The sequence below is a fragment of the Grampus griseus genome (assembly GCF_964374135.1).
Source record: "Grampus griseus genome assembly, chromosome: 8".
Classification (NCBI taxonomy): Eukaryota; Metazoa; Chordata; class Mammalia; order Artiodactyla; family Delphinidae; genus Grampus; species Grampus griseus.
The window spans coordinates 24,158,118-24,184,146 of record NC_139002.1 but is presented as its reverse complement, the minus strand read 5'-3'; the positions used below and the strand labels follow the sequence as shown (position 1 = coordinate 24,184,146).

Below are 26,029 nucleotides of genomic sequence, written 5' to 3'. Positions count from 1 at the left end.
AAATTACTAAATAAAATTTGTGTGCTTCTCTCCTGTGTCTTGTGTCAGTCTAATTCTTAGGCCCATCTGGGAGAGGGTAGAGGAGAAATTTTATCACCCCCTCTCCCCCCAGTCTTGTTTCCCATTAACTGAGTTTCCTGTAGGTATTAGTAGTGCCTGGGTTTTTGTAATTTTTTTAATTTAAGTAAAATCCCATCTCAGACCAAGTTTATTTCTAATTAATAGACATACTGATTCAATAATGTATCTGCTGTCTTAGGAATCACCTTTTCTTTGCAGTCTTTGCGATACATGTTTTTTGTTTTTGTTCTTTCACTGAAGATCTGCTAAAATTAATGTTAATGTCTTTTTGGACTCATGATAACCCAGATGACCTGAAAAATAAGTTGTTTCTTTGGAGTTCTCTTAGTCGTTGGTAAGTGTGTGCATGACAAAGTTTACTTTTCTTGTTATATAATAAAACAGTCTTCAATGTAAAAAAGTTCAGTTCAATTTGGACAGAAGTTTTTTTTTCTACTTACTGTGTAGCAAATATGATAGTCTTCTGAAAGGATTAGTTCTTGGCCTCCTTGAACCAGAACCACCTAAGAAGTTTTTTGGGACAAATCTGATCACTTGATACCTCCAGAGTATGCCCCTGTCTTTTTCTATATGTGAATTCCAGAATCTTCAGCTACTAAGTGTTTTACAGTCTGGTGCAAAACTAAGTCCATGTCCTATTTCTTGTCAGACTCCAATTCTCTCCCTTCTCACTCTCATCCCTGCCTTCATCTCAATGAAATGACTTAGAATTCTCCAAATGTGGCATACCTTTTCCTTGGCCTAGCAAATAAGATTCTCCCTGCTTGGGATACCCAATTCTTGTTTCTCTGTATCTGGTGAAATCTCCCTATTTGATGGAAGCCTTTGTCTGCCAGGGTTTCCTTTTTTTTTTTAAATGAATGAATGAATTAATTAATTAAGCTGCGTTGACCCTTCGTTTCTGCACACGGGCTTTCTCTGGTTGTGGCGAGCGGGGGCTACTCTTTATTGCAATGCACGGGCTTCTCATTGCGGTGGCTTCTGTTACGGAGCATGGGCTCTAGGCGCATGGGCTTCAGTAGTTGTGGTGCACAGGGTCAGTAGTTGTGACGCATGGGCTTAGTTGCTCCGCGGCATGTGGGATCTTCCCTCACCAGGGCTTGAACCCGTGTCCCTTGCATTGGCAGGCGAATTCTTAACGACTGTGCCACCAGGGAAGTCTCTCTGCCTGGGTTTCTTATCTGAACCTCAGAACTCAGTGATTTGAATGACTGTTTCTCAGTTTTTTTAAAGATGGTGTATGAAAAAAAATAAAGATGATGTATGAATATTATCATTCTAGACATATAAGAACAAAGTTAATTTATTACCTTCAATGGATACTTTAGGGCATTAGGAATTAATTTTCTTTTGAGATCCCTACTAAAAAAGATGCAGTCTGAGTTTGTTTCCTTCTATTGCCCTTGCACAAATTTTGTACTCCTTTGGAACATTTGTCATATTAGAATTATTTGTTTGTATATTATATATTATTTTTTGTCAGCTTTTCCATTTAGGCTGGACATCTAGAGAACAGTCTGTCTTATTTATTCTCACACCCCAGTACGCGGCACCATGCCTGATATAGTGTTGATGTTCAGTAAATTTTAGTGAATATAGATAGATACAGATGCTGAGGATTATATTGACTTCCTTAAAGTAGTTTAGCTTCATTTTTTTTAGCATGACTATACTCCACGTTCTTCATTCCCTTTTCAAACTTATTTTTCTATTTGCTTTCTTTCTTAAATGAGCACCTTAATATTTGCTACCCTATTCTCTACTTGTCTATATATCACAATTCAGCAATTTTCTTGTTCCTTGTGGATGCTCTGCCTGCTTAAATAGAGCGAAGTGCTCCTATTGGTATGGATTTTTGGAATCTCTAGTGTCAGATTTATAAGAAATTAAACTCATTGATTAATTGACAGCTACACGGAAAATTGTATGAGATGATGCTTTTGCCTAATTTTATTTGAATAATAATGTTGCTTTTGTAGTATTTATAATTTGTGTTATCTATTTCCATTTTCTCTGTTGATAATTTTCACTATACATTATTATACTTACCCTTTGAGTGTTTGCTCTATGAATTGATTTCTCATCCAGATGGTAATTTCCCTCCATTCTTTTTGCACCCCTATCTGTCCAGTATGTAGAGATGGAAATAGATACTGCTTGTTATTTGATGTCATTTTGTCAAGTATATGCTACGTTCATCAAGAACAAAAGAGTTAATCCTTCGAATTGGCAGAACCACAGACAATGCTGAGGTATCAATTCTCTCTCAGACTCTGGAGGATAATGACAGTACAGCTTCTCTTCATGGAAAAGACCCTGTAGTTGTTAGATTATGGACTTTGGAATGTCAGAATGGGTTCTTTGCCAGAGTGTGATTGTTTCAGTTTTTGTCAAGCAAATATTAAACTAGACTATAGTTTTCTAACAATATTAGAATAAAACAAAAAATTTGTCTTCATGTCTCCTTACCTGCCTAGCCTATGAAGATTGATAGGACGCATTCACTATTTTGTTAACTGCTGTAGAATCAGCAGTAGGTTTCTGTTGTGTTGTGTTGTCTTTCTCCTCTCCTTAAAGCTTGAGATAAGTGTGCTTTTTTGAGGTTGATTAGAAATATGTTTTCAAAGTGTCTGAATTGGTGAAATGTTAAACCATTCCAAGATTGGAAGTAGCTTGGCATGTTTGGAGAAAACCACATCGCTAGTGGATTAAGATGTCAGAAGACCTGTGAATCCTGACTATATTCTGTTCTGTTTCCTGAATTTGTTCTTAACTTCTTATAGCCTCAGTTTTCGCTTGTTGTGAAAATCAAATGAAAACATACACAGTAATATTTATATAGACTGTATGGAACAAATGTGAAGTGACATTACTTTCTGTGTTTGGTTGATAGGGTATTATTAAGCCAGCTCCCATTTTCTCCTGCTTGAATACATTCTCCATATTCTTCTTGCCCCGTTATAATGCATCCAACCTTGAAAACCCTCTTCCTCATGAAAAATTTGAGTATTTTATAAAATGTGCTAGACACTGATAAATAAAAACATAACTAGTAAATAGCAAAGTTAGAATTCAAATCCAGGTCCTTTTTACCCCTGAGCTTGTGCCATTAACCGATATATGCTATCAACTATCAACATTCTTTTATCGTCATTAATGTTAGAATGGTGATCTTGAGAATCTTATTATTCAAAGATAACTGTTAATTAAAAGGGAGCTATAGGAAGCTTGACAAAGAAAATTATAGAAATTCTCAACATGACACTGTTCTAGTAGGTGTATTTGTAGTCAAAACAAACAAATAAAAAAATAGAATCAGTGTGAACTGAGTACTGTGTGGCCTATTGTGGCTCATGAAGTGGAACCCATCACTTCTCTGTTCAGAAAACGCAGAAATGTGTGTGGGTAAGTCTGGAACATCCAAATAATCGTGCATTAATGTGATTTAAAATTTACTAAATGCAATAATACTGTTACTCGAAAGATGCCAGGTTTTTTTTTTTTAATTCTTTAAAGCAATCTTTCAAAATTTTTTTGAATTTTATTTATTTTTTTATACAGCAGGTTCTTATTAGTTATCCATTTTATACATATTAGTGTATATATGCCAATCCCAACCTCCCAATTCATCACATTTCATCATTTGAATTTCTTTCAAATTTTTATTAATCCATTTTTATTTATGTACCAGAAGAAGTATCTGATTTCTTGTACAAAGTTTATGTTTACAAGACAGCAGCATTTTATTTCTCTTCAGGGAGATGTCATTCTCTCAAGTCTGGTTCTGTATTGCTTAGAATAAGTTGTTTTTCTTTTGTAATTTTCTGAAACCTTACGAGATTTTTAAAAAGATAATTAAAAGATCCCTAGAGTTAGTTGCTTACATTGCATGGAAAGAGACAGGTATGTGCTTTTAATTTTTATATGTGCACGTTAGTGAAAATTACCCCTCCCCCCTCATTAACAAGGTGAATTTTTGAATGAGAAAGTGCTAACTTAGGATACTTGTTTCATGAATTTATCTTTCCAGGCTTGAAATTTAATTATATCACTCCCTCAGATTTAGATATAAATACAGCTCCTAAGTACTGTCAGCAGAAGCTACCTATAAAACTGATGTCCGTATAATTTTTATAAATCCAAATTTTAAGAAAAAGTAAAAAATATAGTTCTTAGAAAAGCCAATCAGATTTAAATTTATTCTATAGAACTGATACTCTGCTATTACAGACACATGCGGTCTCCACCAACCTTTTCTTTTTCTTTTGGCTGTTTATTTCAGTTTCCTCTGCTTTTTCTTTCTTTCTTTTCAAACAAATGAGTCTTTGCCAGCAGCATTCTTTCAATCTATCCAATTTGCTTCAATATTGAAAGTTTTTCTGCTTCCTTTGTTACTCAGGGTGATTTCCATCCAGATGAATAATATTACCCAGGAGCAGTATTTTAGAACCTTTAAGGATCTGTTTTTCTTTATCATTGCCGTTCACATTATATCTGTGAGGCATATATTATGTAAATAAAAGTTATATTTTGAAGTCATATAAAATATACTTAATATATATTTTTATATACTCATTCTTTTATATTTTTAGGTAAGTAAATTTCAGATATTAATTTCAGCAGAAAGTTTTTGATTTCAAATGATCTTTTGCTTATAAAGTAATTTCTAGGTAATAGAAACTGAGAGATAAAGCAAATGCTCATGTGTTGGAAATAAATATCTTTGGTTGTTGCCCCTGGACTGTGTTTTCCTTTTGCTAACCTGTGAGGATCACATGAAATAATTGCATTTGGGGGATATTTTCTCACTTTTGAGTTCTGTAGCTTCTCATCTCTTTTTAGAGTAAGGCATTGCTAATGGGTCTCTTTTCAAGGCAATTTCTATCTTTTCTCACTTGTGAGCCTTTTTTTTTTGCCTGCTTTACCACAGAATTGAAATATAAGTTGGCCAAAAAGATCAAACTCTCACAGTTAATTCAGTAGGCATTTATTGAGGGCATTGTATGTTGTGTTAAGTCCAAGTACATCAAATAAATAAAAATGAAATCAAATTAGCGAGCTGTTCTAAGGCAGTGCATTAGTTTTCTATTGCTGCATAACAAATTTCCACAAATTTAGCAGCTTAAAACAATATACATTTATTATCTCGTGTGTTTTTGTGGCTCTGGAGTCTGGGCACAGTTTAGCTGGTTCTCTGCTCAGGGTCTCACAAGGCTGCAGTCAAGGTATTGGCCAGTCTACATTCTCATCTAGGGACCTGAATGGAGAAGAATCCTATTCTGGGCTCATTCAAGTTGTTGGCAGAATTTCTTTGGCAGCTGTATGATGTAGGCCCCAGATTTTGGTTGGCCATTGGCTGGGTGGTGATCACCCTTAGTTCCTAGAGGCTGCCCACAGCTCCTTCCATGTGGGCTTCTCCAGTGTGGCTGCTTACCTCATTAAGCCTGCAAGGGGAGTTGTAGCTCCAGTCTGCTGGTAAGATGGAGGCTTATATAATGTAACACAATCATAGGAGTGATATCTCCTTACCTTTGCCATATTCTGTTGACTAGAAGAAAGTCATAGGTCCTGCTTACGCTGAAGGAGACGGGATTACACAAAGGCATGAACACCAGAAGGTGGGATCATGGAGAGTCACTTTCGGATCATTCTGCCGCAGGCAAGATGGAAATAAATGGGTGATAAGTAAACCTTGAGTAATTAAAAATGGTACATTTTATTGCTTATATATATTATGTTCATGCTGGGATTAGATTAGACAGTGTTGAAGCTGGGCCATTACTGTGATTGGCACTTTGTTGAAGCATGGTTTCTACTTTGACGAGACTGTGTGCAAGCTAAGGATGAGGTCTATCTCACGAAGCCCTGTAGTCTGTGTGCCCTAGCATTCCAAAGACATACCTACATATATTTGAGCCTCCATAGTAGAGGCCAGCATTTCTTTCTCTCCACATTTTATTCATTAAGATTTCAGAATTGTCATCAAACTTTTAATATAGTTAGTTGCTTTTGTTTAAAGTAGCAAACAATGCAGACATAAATGATAAGTTTCTTATTAGGCTGAATAAAAATCTCATTAAAATAATCACTTAGACATATATAGTGGATAATTTTTTTTAGATTTATATGTTCTCGGAAAGCAGCAATATGTTATATTTTTAGATTTCATAATAACGTTAGGGTTTCTTTTTTTGCTTCAACTTATTCAGCTGTTTAAACAGGTAATGAGATTAGTTCCATTGAATTTTTTCACCTTTTCTTATTTTTCCTCCTACTTAATATTAGGCTTTGTTTTACATTGCTCAGTTGATATCATGAATTTAATGACTTAGAACAGTGGCCTTTAATTTTGGCTATAGATTAAAATAAAAGATATCAAATTTCTCAGTGTCCTGCCTCTGCAACCTCAGTTTATTTATGCCAATATGAGCTGCTTTAATTTTAAAGTTTTCTGGATTAAATTCACATTTTAAAAATATTTTTATTCTTGGGAAATATACCAGTTTAATAGTGAAAGTTAATATTTGTAGATATTATTGAAAGTTAAATATGTAGAATAAATCATAGTCTTTTAAAAATGTTTATACATTTTTCTTTTTTTTTTTAATTGAAGTATACTTGATAAGAATTCTGTTTATACATAAAAAAAAACTTTTTTATTAAGAAGAACTGCAGGGCTTCCCCGGTGGCGCAGTGGTTGAGAGTCTGCCTGCCAATGCAGGGGACACGGGTTCGTGCCCCAGTCCGGGAAGATCCCACATGCCGCAGAGCGGCTAGGCCCGTGAGCCATGGCCACTGAGCCTGCGCGTCCGGAGCCTGTGCTCCGCAACGGGAGAGGTCACAACAGTGAGAGGCCCGTGCACTGCAAAAAAAAAAAAGAAAAAGAAAAAGAAGAACTGCAACAACAAGAAAAAGTGGGTGGAAGGGACTTGAATAGATATATCTTTTCCCCTGGCTGTATTCTTTTGATCTTGTTTTATAACATGAGTTATGAGAGCAGTGATGACAACCTATGTGGAGAAGAGTAGGATGTACTGTACCCAGTTGCATTTATAGATGATTTGTAAGTTTGGCTTGGAGGGCTGGTGTGTGTGTGTGTGTGTGTGTGTGTGTGTGTGTGTGTGTGTGTGTGTGTGTGTGTGTGTGTGTGTGTGTGTGTGTTTTGGGGGGCGATAAGGGAGGAGAGGTTGATTGAGAAGGGGAGATGATGTTCTGGGTTGTGCTTTCATTGTTTAGAATTGACTGATGTGGACCACATCTCTAAAATGGGGACACTAAGCTCCAATTAAAGTATAAACTTCTTAAGTATAAACTTTCACTTTTCCATGGAATTTGTGCTTTGTCTTATTTTGCATTTTTTCCACACTTGAGTGATAATGCACGCACGTGTGTGCGTGTGTGCGCACACACACACACACACACACACACACACACACAAATGCATGGCTAGATGCTCTGGGGATTTTAACAACCACCAACCCCTGATCCCCACCTCCCTCAAAGACACATACCACACACTTGCCATTCCTCCTTTACCCTGCTGTGTATTTTTTCCCATAGCATTTATACCTTCCAGTCATTATTCTTTGTCTGTGTCCAATGGACTGTAATATCCAAGGGAGATGTTTTTGTCCATTTTGTTCACTTCTACAAAAAAGGTGAACAAAATATATTTTACAAGATATTTTTGTCTGTTCACCTTCTACAAGAGATCACTAGATTTTGTTGTCTAAGTCAGTAGTTGGTCACTTGATGTACTATGTAAGTTATGTTGCCATCTTTTTCGTACTCAGTGTTGTGCCAGTGTGGTGTATGTCTATGTTGGGATGGTGGCGGTGGCTGTGGTTATATATACTTTCAACCTGTCACACCTCACATGATTATACTGTGATTATATTGTGGAGATAGGTAGTATGTGTAAAAATTAGCAAATGATACAAGACCTTATAAAATTAAGCGCTAAATTATATGGTAGTAGGAATTGATCAAAGATCATCCTGTTGGATTGGGCAAGAGACAGCTTCATGGCATAGGTGGACCTTGCACTGGACTTTTAAAATTATAGAGGGTGGGCTTCCCTGGTGGCGCAGTGGTTGAGAGTCCGCCTGCCGATGCAGGGGACACGGGTTCGTGCCCCAGTCCAGGAAGATCCCACATGCCGCGGAGCGGCTGGACCCGTGAGCCATGGCCGCTGAGCCTGCGTGTCCGGAGCCTGTGCTCTGCAATGGGAGAGGCCACAACAGTGAGAGGCCCGCGTACCACAAAAAACAGAAACAAAAACAAAAATAAAATTATAGAGAGTAAGGAAGGATATTCTAGGAAAGGAGCCCTTATGCTGCCTCCTTGCTGAACTTTCTCTGAATTTACCCCCATCCTTTAGGATTTATTTTTAAAAAGGAAACACACTCAAACGTTATTCACCATCTTCTACCATGATCTGGCATATAGCACATAATTAAATTTAAATATTATAATGTCATTATTTGTATACTGTTTTTTACTCAAAACAAAACAAAAAAATGTCTTAGACATATTATTGATGTTACCTTAGAGATATTTGTTAAAAAGCAAGCAGAGAGAATGTGTTTTCTCTTTCAGTGAGGGGGAAAGAATCCTCAGAAGACAGTATGGATCTATTTAGCACCCAGTTATATTTTCTCATTAACTGTCCACCAGTTTCCCATTGCCTTTATGCCCTAGAAATGACAAGTGATCCTACTGAATTTTAGTTAGCTAGGACTAATAGAGCAAAGCTACTTCTGGAAGGGAAATTGACTATAAATGTGATAAAGAGAGAGCCAGTAATTAATAAGACGGGCAATTTTTGATACACATTTGCTGTACTTTTTCTATATATTTTAATTGTATATATGTAGACGATCCTCATGTTTTTTGATAATGTTCACTTATCCTAAAATTTTTATACTGGTACTAGTTAAAGGTAAGCATGTTACTATGTTCCTGTTTTTCTTCTAGTAAAATCATTGATCATTTTGCAGTAATGGCTGCAACCAATCTGCTCATTAATTTCCTTGTTGCAAGAGGCTTTGCCTAACACACTAGATACAATTTGAGGAATGGACAACAAAATCAATAAATAAGATATTTTCCAAAATCCAGTTATCTTTCAGGGTTTATTAAGCAAATCACTAATACACAGATATTATGCCTTTGAAATGAGGTTTGCCACATAGCATCATCAAATCTTGCTGTGTTTGATATCCTGTGTAGCCAATTAATTAGCCACCTTTGCTTTCAATTGATTTTTGCTTTTCAAAAGTAAATTCCCTAGATATTCTTTTTATAGTGTTATATCTCTCAAAAAACTGCACGTGAATGAGAATTTTAGTATGCTTCATTTTTGATGAAATAGACATGTAAGCTCATTACTTACATTGATTTATAAGTACATGATAATAGTCAACACTGAGTTACATTTTTGTAGTTCTTAGGTATTACCACCCTTTTTCTACTTGTATATGTTTTTCAGTAACTGTTGACTAAATGGATTATAGCATGTGTGAAAAGATGTAAAATGAATATTTCTAAAATTATAATAATGAAAAGTCATAAAAATGCCATGAGCAAACATTTACTCTGTTTATGAACAGATTTCCCAAGTTCTTAAGTTGTTATAAAATTCATAATATATGTTTTTGAAAACAACCAGCCAAAACCATATGTATTTTCTTCCTTACTGATATAGAATATATTTGAGTGTGTATTTCTCTTCATTTAAAAATAAACTATAGAATAAATTCCCAGAAGTGAAATTACTAAGTCAAAGGGTCCATAAGTTTAAATTTTTGATAGATACTGTAAATTGGGCTATTTCACATTTCTGTTTGTAACACATGATACCACTTTTTCTCGTAACACAGCATCTTTTGAAATATTTGATCTTTCCCAATTACACAGGAGATAAATGGTATCTCTGTGAAGTTTTCATTTACATTTCTCATATCATGAGTGAGCCATTTGTATTGCATTTTCTGGGAACTATCCATATCTTTTGCCTTACTGGGAGGTTGATCTTTTTTCTTACTCTTTGTATTAGCTCTTTATATTGGGAAAATTTGACCATTGCTTGGATCTAATGAATTAATTGCAAGTAGTTTGCTTTTTCTGTTGTTCTTGGTTTGTTTTTGCTTTCCAGATGAGACTATCTTTTGTTTTTCTGACTTTGGATCATGTTTTAAAAATTTTTTATGTAGTCGAATTTGCCAATTTGGTCTTTTGTGACTTCTAAGTTTCATGTCAAAGTTGAAAAGAACCTTCACTGCTCTAAGGTTATAAAAGACTTCTCCAAGCACTTATTCCAGTACTTTTATGGTTTAATTTTGTGCATATAAGTTTTTGATCCACTTGGAATATATTCTTTTGTAAGGTGTGAAGTGTGGAAAAAATAAACTGTATTTTTTCTAGATAGCTATTTTGTTCTAACACCATTTGTTGAAGTCTGTCTTTTGCACTGATTTAATGTGCCACCTTTATTCTATGTGAAAACCTTTACATATTTTGGTTCTATTTTTGGACTTTCTGTTCCATTCCATTGATATGTATATTTTCCTTTATCATAAGCTTAAATATTTCATAGAGCTACTCATCACTTACTCTTTTACAGATTTCCCAAAATTCTTAACTTAAATGTAAACTATTTTTTGTTTATTTCTTAACCTGGGGGTTTCTGGTGGTGTAAATTTGGGCAATCCACCTCGGGTTTTTTATTTTATTCTAGGATTTTATACTCATCTCCCTCCCCTTAGTCTCTTTCTTGTACCCAGAGCTCAGAGCCTGAATTGATCTAAACTTCCTTGTTGTCTTTTTGGGCCCCCAGCCGAATTTTTTTCTGGTCCTTCTTTCACAGAGCATACAGCCATTTGAGAGTTTCATAGCAGATTGATTGTTCTCACTTCTTGCATCTCTTCTACCAAGTGTGAGTGTAATACTCAGTCACATAGCATTTGTGGTTTGTTTTGGGTTGATAGTGTACCTGAGGACTACCCAATTTCCTTTTCCTTTTCTGACTTGGGGGATTTTTTCTTGCTAAATTAGCAATATATTTAATTATTGAAAAGCTATTTAGTTATATTTTATCAGTGTTGCTAGGTATTTATGGTGTGAGAGCTTCTACCATGTTGCCAGAACTGGAAGTCTAAATATTACACATTTAAAACCACCTCTCCTATCTTGGCAGTGAATGAATAGTGATTTATAATTCTCTCTTATACCTAGATTAGATAATGTGTATAAAGGTTAAACTTTAGCTGGTCTTTTTTTTTTAGCGGTACGCGGGCCTCTCACTGTTGTGGCCTCTCCCGTTGCAGAGCACAGGCTCCAGACGCACAGGCCCAGCGGCCATGGCTCACGGGCCCAGTCGCTCTGCGGCATGTGGGATCTTCCCGGACTGGGGCATGAACCCGTGTCCCCTGCATCGGCAGGCGGACTCTCAACCACTGCGCCACCAGGGAAGCCCTTTAGCTGGTCTTTTGATATTAGTATCCATCTTTTTGCTACATGTAAGCCAGGGTTTAGAAAAAACAAAAATGACATGTTTGTCAATGTTTCTAAGTTAACATTGGACACAAATTATTTTCTTTATTTTCTTGAATACTGCTAATAAGTGTTAGTAGAGGTTCATTTTTCAAGCTTGTGACTGGTTTATTTTTGGCCAGATTTATGGTAGGTGGCTTTCTACTTAAGGGAGCTGAAACTGAAAATAGGGGCCAGGTCTGCAGTAGCATATGTTAGAGAGTATAAGGTGGCAAGATACCATTGTGAAGTTGAAAGAGTAACAGCTCAGTGGTCAGACAGTCAAAGCTAGATGCCATTCTCAGTAGGATGATGAGTGGAGGTAGACCAGAGTAGGAGGACACATCTGTGATTAGAGCTGGTTGATGAATTTTGAGGTTAGTAGACTAGATGAGTGAAGACATATTTACTAATTAATCCTGAAGGTAGCCCTATCAAAAATATGTTATCGTTCCTATTTTAAAGATGAGGAAGTTGAAGATTGGGAGGTTAAAAAATCTTGAGCTAGTAAATGATAGAGCTAGAATTTGGACATAGTAATAAGTAGTTCCAAAATTTATGTGCTTAATCTTTATACTGACTTAATAATGAAGCAGGTTTTTTGGGTCAGTTTTCATCTTTTTGTTAATTTGTTAGACTTACCTGTAGAAAATGTTCACCCCTTTAACATGCTTGTGTGAATGCTGGCTGGCTGGGTCACACAGTAAGTGTATATAATTAAGTCTTTGCGTAGCTCTTGTAGAGTTACTCTCTTATCCCTGCACATAAAAAATTAACAAATTTCTTTGTTGGTGATTTTTAAAATACAACACTGTTATTAAAATAAACAAGTTAGCTGTTAACTTCATGAATAACAGTACATGTTACCTTTCCATACTCTGTCCACCCTACTAGATTTGGGAGGCAAAATTTAATTTGACATTACGAAGCTCTCAGTTAATCATTAGATAAATTTATATGAGTTTCCCTTAGCATGATTCTGGGAGGTAGTTTATAATAAAATAATGGACAAGGTAAGTAAGATGGAAGCTTACCATTGTTTTTGGATGAACTAGATTTAAAAAAAAAATGAGTACTATTAATGATCCAAAAGCTCCCTGGGAGACAGACATAAAATGTTTTTAGGATGTTCAGAAGACCTGGATGTCCTTCTGTAAAATGGGTTTATTAATTGCTTTAATGGTTGTAAAATTGGGACCATCAATCAAACACTCTTTAAATAATGAGATTTCTTTGGGCTCAGTTAGCTTTATTCCTTTTCCTTATTAATTTGAATCTGAATGGTAGTGAACTGATTTGTCATTCCCTCCATTATAGCATGAAGATGAGATCAAAAGGAGTAAGCTTGTTACTTTCCACTTTAAAATGACAAAAATTTAATTTTATTTATTTGCTTAGTTTATTCGGTTTTCTTTGCTGGTTCCCCCATCTTTAAATGAGGGAGTGCCCCAAGACTCTGCCTTAAACTAGTCTCCACCTAAATATATTCCCTAGGCAAACCTAGACGTTGGATTTGTCGATGAATCCAAATACATGTCCTGAACCTCTTCTGCTTCGCTTAAACTCCTTTTAACTAGGTGTTTAATATCTTTTGGATATTTAACGCCAGTCACTCAGTCACTCAGTCTAAGAACCTAGGAGTTATCCCTGAATCCTCTTTCACCTCCCACATCTACTCTTCTGGCAAGTGTTACTCTTCCTTCAAAATATATCCAGACTCTACCATGTTCTTCACTTGCTACTCTGATTCAGACCATCTGTGATCTTGCATGTAGACTGATAGATTAATTTTCTAATTGGTTTTCTTGTTTTTTTCTTTGTCCCCCCTTGCTTCTATACAATTTGGTATCTTCACAGCGGGGTGGGGGGTAGATAAAAAAAGAGTAAACTAGATCATGTTCTCTTTCTTGCTCAAAACTTGTATTCATTCTGTCGTATTCAGTGTAAAATCAGACTCCTTATAGTGTCCTGCAAGGCCTTGCCTAATCAGAAATCTTCCTTTGTCTCTGATTGCCTCTCTTATCACCCTCCATCTTGCTCACTCTTTTTTTTTTTTTTTTTTTTTGCGATACGCGGGCCTCTCACCGTTGTGGCCTCTCCGGCTGCGGAGCACAGGCTCTGGATGCGCAGGCCCAGCGGCCGTGGCTCACAGGCCCAGCCGCTCCGTGGCATGTGGGATCCTCCCGGACCAGGGCATGAACCCGCGTCCCCTGCATCGGCAGGCGGACTCTAAACCACTGCGCCACCAGGGAAGCCCCATCTTGCTCACTCTTATCTGGTCACTCGGAATTTTTTTTTCTTGAAAATAATAAACTCATTTCCCTTGTGGGCCTTCAGCACTTATTGTTTCCTCTACCTGCAAAGCTTACATAGATTACTGACGACTTCCTCTTTCACATCCTTCTGATATTTGCTCAGGTGTCCACTCTTCAGAGAGGCCTTCTCTGTCTGAAATTTCTTCATTCTACTCAGTCACTTCTAGCCCCTTACTCTGCCTTTGTTTCTAGCTCCTAAAGCTCCTTGACATATTAGTGTGTGTGTGTGTGTCTGTGTGTGTTTGTGTGTATGTGTGTGTGTCTGTGTTTTCCGACTAGAATTCAAGCTTCACTATAGCCTAAGTGCCTAGGATAGGACTTGGGATATAATAGGTACTTAGTCAGTGTTTGATGTATAAATAACTGAGCTTTCTTTATTCCTTTTAATTATATTTTATCCCTCCTAATCCCACAAGGAATTTGAAGTGGCTTAAAAAATACTTCTAAGTGTAATAAAGTAGAAAACATCAGGCATGTAAAATATAGATAGAATAGAAATGACTGGTGGGAAATTAAATATGCAGGTCATGCAAGGTTTTACCTGGTTCTTAATATGGATCAGGAATTTGGCTCTGAGGTCTTAAGTGCCAAAATGAAAAGAACAACACTTTTTCCATATTGAGAAAACATTCTTCTACTTTAGAGAAACACAGCTTTTCCTTGCAATTCAACAACTGTCCTACAGTACATAAAGTAATAAATTTTTTATGGCAATTTTCAGTACCTATCTTAAGTAACTGGAGAGATGATGCCAGGGTAAGTTCAGGGAAAGCAGCTCTCTAGAAACTGATAAGATACTCATACACATTCATATTTGCTCCCTCCCTCTGTGCCTTCCTCCGCCAAAAAAAAATGCATGCATGCTTCTCTGAGTAAGGTGGTGGAGCTTACTTTAACATGATTGTCAAGGTATAGCAGCTGATTTCTGGCAAAGCAGTGAATTACAACTTACTGTTCTTAAAATGGTTAGTCCATTCCAAAGCAAGTTAAAAATTATCCAGATGCTATGCCTTCAGTTAAATAGCTGATAATAGTACTATTTTGATCAAGTTACTCTGTGATAGTTTGTGGTCTTTATTAGGAAGTTTTGACATCTAGCATCTTAGATTCAGAACTAATGAAGCAAATTATTAGTGTGCTTCATAATATGCTGACTCCAGAGTTCTTAATACATGAGTGGAGAATTAATTGCATTTTAATAGAGAAAATTCCCATCACTTCAGCCTGTTTACTTGATTAGATTGAAATTGAATGTATTTGAAATTAGTTTTAGGTAAATCTTTTATTAGGATCATCACTGAGTTATTAATGATTGAACCAAATCCTTCAAATTATTGTGTGATTTAAATAATTCAAGTTTTTGGAGAAGAACCGGTTTAGGATATGTTATAAATAGTATTGGTCAGTGGTAGCATACTAACTTGGAAATAACCACACTGAGTTCTAAAGATTCATTTCATGTTTTAATATACTCTTTTCTTTTGAACTTACCACTTCTATTCTTGTATCTCAGGCTTTCCTTTGGTGTAAGGAAGAGAATATTTGGGAGATGGAAGACAGTTATGCATCCTGTCAGTATGTTTTCCCTATTTAGAGTTGATAGTTTGGTTAGGTGTCTGTTAAGGGAAAAAAGTGAATTGGCTGTATGGTGCAGTGTTTTTGCAACACATCACTAATCGTGAGAGGAATTTATTTTCTTAGAGCTTTTCCTTTCCCTTGTTTCTTCCTTTCTTGTGATTTTGTTTTCAGATTGTCTCCTTTTATTACTGTAACTGTCCTGACTCTGCACAGCTGTCCTTTTTCTTGTCTATATTGTTCCATACATGTTGTCTCTTTTGTCCCCAGTCTTCCCTGACTCTTGTCACAGAACTCTTATTAGCTCTCTACCACCCCCCAACTTTATTTCACCTCTATCTGTAATTACTATTTTCTTTTTCCTAGATTGACATAAGAAAATTCAATTTGTCTTCGTTTTCATTACCAGAAGAGACCTCTAAAGGGTAACAGTGGAACTTTGAAAAAAGCATTTAGATTGGGATTTTGACCAATATTAATTGCTTATGTGGTTTGGAAACTACATTAATTTTTTAGTAAAAAGAGTAATTTTCCTTGCTGTTTTCTATTAATGTAATTTATTCTTTTAAAAATACATAGGAAAGATAGCAATAGGTGCCCGGTGCAACACAAGTTTTCTTTATTTAGTGAATTCGCTATCAAAGGATTTGTTCAAGTGGAAGTAGTATTTCAATCTCTGAGAGAGGTTATGGGCTCCAGCATTTGAAAAGTAGACTAAAGTTTCCTACAAACAATGTTTCTAAAGTTTTTTTAATCAGTGACATTGTAGAGTCCTGAGAAGAGCATGAGCTTCAGTGTTTGAGATTATAAAATTTGAGTTTGATGGGTCTGTGTTTAGAACCTCCCTCTTTCTCTTTAGCAGGATAATTGTTAAACTTATTTTATTGTCAGTTTCATTGCCTGTAAGATGCAGGAAATACCTCAAAAGGGAAGTTGTGAGGAGTAAATGAAATGGAAAACATCTAGCATGGTACCTGGCAGATGGCATCTCTAATTAGCTACTGTTCTATAAACTTCTCAAAGAAAAGTTTAGTGACCTTCTGATCTGCTGGTAAGTCCATCTGGATTGGCACTTGTCATGCATCAGAGCTTAGGACAAATTTCACAATATCATGGCATGGATTAAGGAATAGGCCTTATTGGGAACAGGTGACATTTTATGGGGACAAGCCAGGATCAGCAAGAAGAAGGTAAGGCATGGGTTTCCCATCCTTTCATTATTCCACACAGAGGGATGCCAGAGGTTTGACAGTCTGCTCAATATAAAGCATAGGTATTTATTCTAGTGAAGGTATCCTGTCCTATATATTATTCTCTCTTACGTATTAGAATACGTGGTAGATCAACCTCATATGTGAATTGTCACGCAGACTACTTGGGAATCAGACAGAATAGTGTGGATGCCTTCAGTCATCTAAGAAATTCATCTGTCCAGCATGTGGAGACCTGGGGCCCATGGGAAGTTGGGTTTGCCCTGCTAAGGGAAGAAGCTCTGGCTTTGTCTAAAGCTGAGTGAGGTCCCACAGCCTCTCCTGCTGGGAGAAGGGGATAAAGGAGTGATTCCAGCTCACTGACTAGGCACCCGGAGTGACTCCTGACTGCATTTACAGACAGTTCTACTTCTTGCATCATACTTTATTGTCCAGAGTTAGTGAATCCATTTTGTCAACTAATAAGTATCAAATGTGAAATATTATATATTTGTTTATTTTTATGCTATTTAAGTAAGTTGATGTCAGAATAGGTAACAGAAGAATGCATTTCAGAGTCTTTGAATGAATGTTGCTCCCCCAAAAAATTGGTCTTGATTTGACCAGTCTCAGCTCAGCTTCACAAATAATTATTAGTTTGTCCAGGCACAGTGTTAGGCACTTACTCTAGGAATTGAACAATGAGTAAAACAAAGTCCATATCCTCAGGGAGTTTGGTGTGGTGTCTAAGAGGAGTAAAATAGAAGTAGCAGAATTTCTTAAAAATAGAAGTAGAGTGTAAGAAAAACCATGAAAGATAATCACCAGAAGACCGAGGGAAGAAAGTGAGAAAAGGTCTCAAAAGACAGCCAGTGTTGAATCTTAAATTAAACTTTCCTTTTGCAGGAGAATTTCAAGCATTTTTTTAAAAATTGAATTATAGTTAATTTACGATGTGTTAGTTTCTGGTGTACAGCAAAGTGATTCAGTTATACATATGCGTGTGTATATAAATATTCTTTTTCATATTCTTTTCTGTTATGGTTTATTATGAGATATTGAATATAGTTCTTTGTGCTATACAGTAGGACCTTATTGTTTATATATTTTATATATAGTAGTTTATATCTGCTAATCCCAAACTCCTAATTTATCCCCCCGCTTCCGCTTTGGTAACCGTAAGATTGTTTTCTATGTCTGTGAGTCTATTTCTGTTTTATGAACAAGTTCATTTGTATCTTTTTTTTTTCGATTCCGCATATAAGTGATACTTGTCTTTCTCTGACTTACTTCACTTAGTATGATAATCTTTAGGTTCATCTATGTTGCTGCAAATGGCATTATTTCATTCTTTTCTATGGCTGAGTCATATTCCATTGTGTGTATATATATTTGTGTGTGTGTGTATGTATGTATATATATACATACATACACACACACAGTGTCTTCTTTATCTGTTCATCTGTTGATGGACATTTAGGTTGCTTCCATGTCTTGGCTATTGTAAGTAGTGCTGCAATGAACATTGCAGTGCATGTATCTTTTCAATTTATGTTATTCTCCGGATATATGCCCAGGAGTGAGATTGCTGGATCATGTGGTAACTCTATTTTAGTTTTTTAAGGAGCCTTCATACTATGCTCCATAGTGGCTGCACCAATTTACATTCCCACCAACAGTGTAGGAGGGTTCCCACTTTTCCACACCCTCTGCATCATTTATTGTTTGTAGACTTTTTGATGATGCCCATTCTGACCAGTGTAAGGTTGAATGTCTCATTGTAGTTTTGATTTGCATTTCTCTAATAATTAGCAGTGTTGAGCATCTCTTCATGTACCTTTTGGCCATCTGTATGTTTTCTTCGGAGAAATGTCTATTTAGGTCTTATGTCCATTTTTCTGATTGGGTTTTTTGTGTTTTTGTTATTGAGTTGTATGAACTGTTTGTATATTTTGGAAATTAAGCCCTTGTCAGTTGCATCGTTTGCACATACTTTCTGCCAGTCTGTAGGTTGTCTTTTCATTTTGTTTATGGTTTCCTTTGCTGTGCATCAAGCATATTGATAGCTCCTACATTTTCTAGTTTGTGGATGGGACAGTAGGAAAAAGAGTGATTTTAAAAAAAAAAGTGTTGCTTGGCTGTGTAGCATAAGGAGTTTGGAGCTTAGCAAAAATTTCATTTTACTTCTTTGGGAAGTATGGTTTACAGTAGTTTTTAGTAAGTGGTAGTCCAGAATATTACATTTTAGTGTTACAGATTTACTAATGAAATAACAGGGACTCATTCTAAGGTAGGAGAAAAATAAACAAATGAGCAAGAATCTGTCAACACCTTGCAGTCGCTGTCTAACTTTTAAAAATGTTTAAGTGCTAAAGAGGGCAGATGGAAATTATATTAATCACTGCATGCTTAGCATGCAACTTACCGGGAAAAAAAAAGCACGTTGAGAGGCAGAATACTTTTTTCTAAATGTTATGCTTTTGAGAGATTTTTAAAAAAATAGAGGTCAGATTTAGTCATATATCTGGTCCTGCCATTAGAAAAAAAAGGGCTTCCTTGGTGGTGCAGTGGTTGGGAGTCCGCCTGCCGATGCAGGGGACACGGGTTTGTGCCCCGGCCCGGGAGGATCCCCCCGTGCCGTGGAGCCGCTGGGCCCGTGAGCCATGGCCGCTGAGCCTGCGCGTCCGGAGCCTGTGCTCCGCGGCGGGAGAGGCCACAGCAGTGAGAGGCCCGCGTACTGGAAAGAAAAAAAAAAGAAAAGGAAAACGCTTTTAAAATGCATCCCTTGAGAAATTCTTTGCGTTTTAAAGAAAATTGTTTGTTGTTGACCAGCTTTTGATTTCTGTTTTATGGAGTTTCTGAGTATTGTTTAGGAAAACTATGATTCTCAGAGGGAAGTGTGGTCTCTGAGATGTTTCTAAGATATTTTATTAGTTATATGTGGTATTAAGGTAAGATCACAAACTAGGTTTTGGGGTTTTTTTTTTGGTGATCAATATAGGTTTTATTTTTTGTTGTTTTTAAGTATAATTGATTTACAATATTATATTAGTGTCAGGTGTACAACATAGTGATTCAGTATTTTTATATATCACAAAGTGGTCACCACAGTAAGTCTGGTTACCATCTGTCAAAATTTAAAAAAAAAAGTTATTACAGTATTATTGGCTATATTCCCTATGCTGTACATTACATCCTGTGACTTATGTATTTTATAGCTGGAAGTTCTTACCTCTTAATCCCCTTTATTTTGCCCACCCCTCTACCCCAGGATTTAGAGTTCCAGCCCTAACCTTGCTGGTATTGTTATGTGATCTTGAAAACCTCTTAACTTCTACATATACAGGTGCATGCAGTGTTATTTTTCTAGGTGATTTTGGCCTTTTCATCCTTCCAGGTTCTGTATTTAATGATGTCAATATTTTAAAATCACCATTATATGGCTTTGCATAACACTATTTTATAAATGGTGTATTTTTAAGAATATCCAATTTTAAATGACTGGACATAATCCAAGCACATTTTGTTGACGTGTACATGTAGGCTGGCCTTTGACCTTTCATTTGGTACTTTTTGCTTAGCTAACTTTTGTGTACAACAGAAGGCAGAGCTTGGAAACTTGATGTATGTGTAGTTGTGAACATGGCTTTGACTGGATGTGGTAGTGATGTTTATTATTTCTCTCTCAGTTAAGATATATCCCATTCATGTCTTGTGATTTACTAGTGTTAACCAATTTAGAAAAATGGCAGACACTGGAACCATGGAAGGTGGTAGAGAAGTAGACAGCTTAGTTGCTTTCCCCAAGAGAGTATACCTTAGTGTCATATTGTTTCTAGTAGTTTTATAAATGCTGCCCCAAGTCATTTAACTTAGTTTATTACCACCAGTAGCAGTGATTACCTTGTCTTGGGAGTTTGGGAGGTTGGCATCAGCATCTCTTAAATGTCTTAAAATGGCCTGTCAAAATTGGCTTAACTAACTAGGTACCAAGGCCAGTTTGAGTTTAGTATATATATTTTTTAAAAAAGGAATCACAAATATTTCATAATAAATATTTTGTCATTGCTGCTTAATATATTGTAGTGCTCAGTAACCATTCTCATTACTTTATACATTGAAATTGCAGTTCACAGACTACAGTGAAATTAGTAGTGCATGGCCTTATTGACCATACAGAATAGAGAAAGAGAAAGATTAACATTTACTTATGGTTTGCTTCTTAATATAAGATGGACTTAATTGTATATTAAGCTCCTTAATATACAAGGACTGATCTAACCTTAAAATAAGTGAGGAACTTTGTTGGGCTATGTAGGCTCTCATCTATATGATTTTGTGTTTAGAATAAACACACATTATTCATAAAATTTAAAAATTTGGAAGGATTTGTAGAATGGATCATTTAGGCAATCTTTTAGATATAATTCATGAAGTGTCAATATCAAGTAATGAGACAAGTATCTCATACAAATAAATTCTATAACAGCTATGATTCTCATCAGAAAGGAGGTAGGGTTGGGGTCTTGTAATTTGAATAGAATATTCTTAGCAATGATCTTTTGGTTAAGATACCAAAAGCATAGGCAACAAAAGCTGAAATAAGCAAAGGGACTGCATCAAACTAAAAAGCTCTACACAGCAAAGGAAACAAGTTAAAAAGGCAATCTATAGAATGGGAGAAAATATTTACAGATGATGTATCTGATAAAGGGTTAATATCTTAGATATATAAGGAACTCATACAACTTAAAAACAAAAAACCAAATAATCATATTTTTAAATGGGCAAACAACCTGAATAGACTTTTTTACAAAGAAGATATACAAATAGGCAATAAGTACATGAAAATGTGCTCAACATCACTCATCATCAGAGAAGTTTAGATAGCTTTAAAATAGATTGTCAAATAGTACATCCTTATTTTATACTATAAAATTAGTGAATCATTGTAGTTCAGCAAATATAGAATGATTAAGGATTAAGTTTACATGGCAGGCAGTTTTGCTTTTTTTTAGAAAAAAGTAATAAAGTTCTAGTAGGGTTTGGTTATTTAGGCAGCAGAAATATCTCAAGTTAAGTACATTTGGACTTTGGGGCAACAGTGTTTATAAATGTTACAAAAGGCCCTTATCTTTAGCATGAGGGCATAATAGGTATCCTCTAAGGTTCCTACCAAGATTGATAGTTCTTTATTTTGTTGGTTTTCTTCACTTTTAGATACAGTTTCTATTATAAACTATTAATTATTCAGTGACACACATGGAGCTACTTTAGGGAAAGATAAAAATCTGATTTCTTTGGAGTATCTTTCCCTTTAATTTTAACTTTCATCTCCGTATGGTTTTGTTTTTCATCGTTTTGCAATAATACTTTTATCTTTTATGACATCTAGTAATGTTTATACTAAGGTAGGTTTTTTCATTGATTGTATTTTGAATCTTCTTGTAGCCAATATTAACTAATGTGGCCCTTTTGATAGGAACTGTTATTGTGTTTGTAACTGTTTTCATTGTTCTTTTATCTTCCAAGTTATTCATGGCAACCTGCTACAGCTATCACTATCGAGAATGACTTGATGCTTTATCAACTTTGTATTTTATGACATTTTTCCTCTTGGCATTTTATTTTATTTTATTTTATTTATTTATTTTTTTTTATGGTATGCAGACCTTTCACTGTTGTGGCCTCTCCCGTTGCGGAGCACAGGCTCCCGACGCGCAGGCTCAGCGGCCATGGCTCACGGGCCCAGCCGGTCCGCGGTCTGTGGGATCCTCTCTGACCGGGGCATGAACCCGTGTCCCCTGCATCGGCAGGCGGACTGTCAACCACTGCGCCACCAGGGAAGCCCTTGGCATTTTATTTTAAAGTATAGCATACATGTTGTGGAAGAAGTGCAAATAGAAATGAAAATTGCATTTTGATGTTTTATGTCTTGTCAGGAAATCTTTCATTATACCTTCTAACTGCTGCAAATTTCATTCTTATACCAATAATATAAAGGCTTATAGTCAAAATATAACTCTTGCCTAGCAATAGGTATAATTTACATTTTTTTGTGACAATGCATGGAAATGTAAAATATTAATGAGTACTTTCCTCCTTGTTCAAGAGCCAGTGTTGACACTTTTAAGAAAGTAAAACCTGCATTTTAAGGAGTTAAACTCATTTTAAAAAAGTCTTTTAGTTGGAAAAATATTAAGTATGGCACAAACCTAGAAAACCCAGAAAATTTTATTATTTAAAGAAATTAATTTTATAAAAATTAAAAATATATGCTTGGCAAAAACAAAGCAAAACAAAAGAATATTACCCTATATGGCAGAAGTATAAACATAAATGATGAAGTGGGAGAAAATATTGAAGCATCTTTAACCAATGAAGAAATTTCACAAATTAATAAATGAAATTCCAGGAATTCATTAAAAATGCTGGCAAAGAATATAGACAGTGCACTGAAAAATAAATGCCTTTGCAGAGATGTTCTGCTATGTTTAAAATACAAATGCAAATTAAAACTTCCCTGAGATACTATTTTTTCACCTAGTTGACTGGTAAACATAAAGCCTAATATTATATTGGGTTGGCCAAAAAGTTTGTTTGGGTTTTTCCCTAAGATCTTACAGAACTTTTTGGCCAAACCAATACTTTGTTTGAATAGATAAGGAGAAGCAGTTACTCTCAGATTTTTGATTGGGTTATAAATTTGTATAACTTCTCCGGAAATATGTTTCAAAATTTAAATACACATACTCTTTGACCAAGTGCTTTAAGTTTTAGAAATGTATCCTAGATAGATAAATACACATGTATATGAAGGTGTAAATACAAGACTGTTCATTGCAGGGAGGGCTCTTTTAGTAACTTGTTGCTCTTCATATGTACCTGAATGTGGGTAGAATGTCTCTGGAAGGGTACAGAAAAAGTAGCAGTGCTTGCTTCTTGGGGCATAAACTGAGATAGCCGAAGAGGACATAAATGCAGCTTTTTTTTTAGAATAATTCTTTATTTTTATTTATTTATTTTTGGCTGTGTTGGGTCTTCGTTTCTGTGCGAGGGCTTTCTCTAGTTGCGGCAAGCGGGGGCCACTCTTCATCGCAGTGCACGGGCCTCTCACTATTGCAGCTTCTCTTGTTGTGGAGCACAGGCTCCAGATGCACAGGCTCAGTAGTTGTGGCTCACGGGCCTAGCTGCTCCGCGGCATGTGGGATCTTCCCAGACCAGGGCTCAAACCTGTGTCCCCTGCATTGGTAGGCAGATTCTCAACCACTGCGCCACCAGGGAAGCCCATAAATGCAGCTTTTGCACTGAATATCCTTTACAGAATAAATAAGCATGTGTTACCTGCTAAAATTAATATTCAAAAGAATGACATTGAACTAAAACTTTTTTATAAGCCATATGTGAAATACGCCATCAGTGGACAGACAGAAGCTATTTGTTCATCACCAGTGTGTCAGTAATGCAGCAGTGTTTGGGCGTTTGCTACTCCATTCAAACATCTATCCCTCAAAAGGAAGTTTTCTTTGACTTCCTCTCCTCACCCTAGACTAGCTAGGGCAGGCACCCTATTAAAGATTTATTCATCCTCTGTATTTTGTCTGAGCGCTTACTACATCTGTGATTAAATAGTTAATGTTTAATGTTTTTTTCCCCCCATTGTTAGAGTTAGGTTCATTGAGGGTCTTTCACTGCTGGGACAGTATGTACTATGATATCTTGTGTTTTGGTAACAGTGCATATTTGAATGAGTGAGGATTAATTCTAGAGTATCAGAGCAAAGCCACAGCCTATTAGGAAATTACAATAAACATGTCTTCTCACCCATGTTGACATTTCTGTTCCTTCTTTCAGTGGCTTCCCTAAAACAAACAAACAATTTAACCTTTTTTTTGTGAGGAGGAGGGGGAGATCACAAAGCCCTTTTAGAAACCATGATAATCATAAAACTGTGGTGATGCAAATACCCCCAAATTTTGTTACATAATTTCTGTAGTATCATGGATTTCCCTAAAGCTCTTGATGTAGACCCACATCACTCCAAGGTTTCACTCTGCAGGATTGATTCTTCTGACTGACTATTATTTTATTCTGACAGTTTTTGGTCTCTTTGCTATTTTGACTGTTTCTCTTGTTCCTAGGACTGGGCTTTTGTATTTTATAACAGTAAATTTCAAACGTACAGAAAAGTTGAAAAACTGTACTTTGGATACCAAAATATCCATCACTCATATTCTATAATTAACTTTTTGTCATATTTCCTTTCTCATGTAATTTCCCATCAATCCATTCATTATCCTTTTTTTATTTAATGCATTTCTGAGTAAGTTGTTAACATCATTACACTTTCTTCCATATACTTCAGCTTGCCTGGCATTAACTTAAAGTTCAGTATTGTTTACAGGATTCTTCTTTGAGGTAGAAATTTATATACGATGAAATGCACCAATTTTAAGTGTAACATTTGATGAATTTTGACAAGTGTATACACCTGTGTAACTCAAACTCCTATCGAGATGCAGACCATTATCATCACCCCCAGAAAGTTTGCTCCTGTTGCTCCTCAGTATTTTTTGTGCTTTATTTAAGTGATAACTTACTCCTGTTTAATTGTTATTTTTACATCATGATGATTCTCTCAGATTTGCACTGTTTGATCAGCATTTTCTCTATCATAAGCTGAGGGTTGGTGACAGAGTATCAGCTAACCCAGGATCCTTAAGAATCAGCCTAGCCATAAAACCAAGAAGATCCAGTAGGAGTCAGTAACACAGTCTCCAACCTGGTGGTTGTGTTGGTGGTGTTTGCAGGATAAAAGAGGTATAGGGGGAATGACTGGGTGGAAGGAAGTCTTATTAGTGCCCTGTGTTCACAAGGTATACTACAGGGAGAAACTTATTTTGGTTGACAAACTTCCTGTTCAAGAACTCTTACTCCATCTCAGCTTTGAACACAGCTTAGTTATCATAGGATGTTTTCCAGTATTCATATAGTGAATTACTGTAATGGGAGGAAGATTGTTGAGTCACAAACAGTGTATTGGAGTCATTTTGCTTTCCAGGGAAACATTTTCCTAGTCTAAAATTTTAAGTGTGTACTTGGAAGTTAGAGCTATTTTTAAAATGTGCTGTTTTTAGCTGGACGATAGCTTGCTTTATCTTACATGTCCATTTATCACATTATTATGTAGTTTCTGATGCTTTAACGTTATCAGGATAGCACAGTTTTAGTAACAGAAGAAATTTAAGGTTATTTATGTCTCACATTCACATTCAAATTTAAACCCCTTTAGCATTGGGAGGGTCATTAGTTAATAAGTCTAATAATTTTATTTCT

The 26,029-nt window shown here is 36.0% G+C and overlaps 1 protein-coding gene across 1 annotated transcript in view; it reads left to right on the top strand.

The window, feature by feature from the left end:
- DDX10 (DEAD-box helicase 10) overlaps positions 1-26,029 on the top strand; it is a 292,509-nt gene that overhangs the window by 141,926 nt on the left and 124,554 nt on the right. The gene's annotated exons all lie outside the window — the stretch shown is intronic.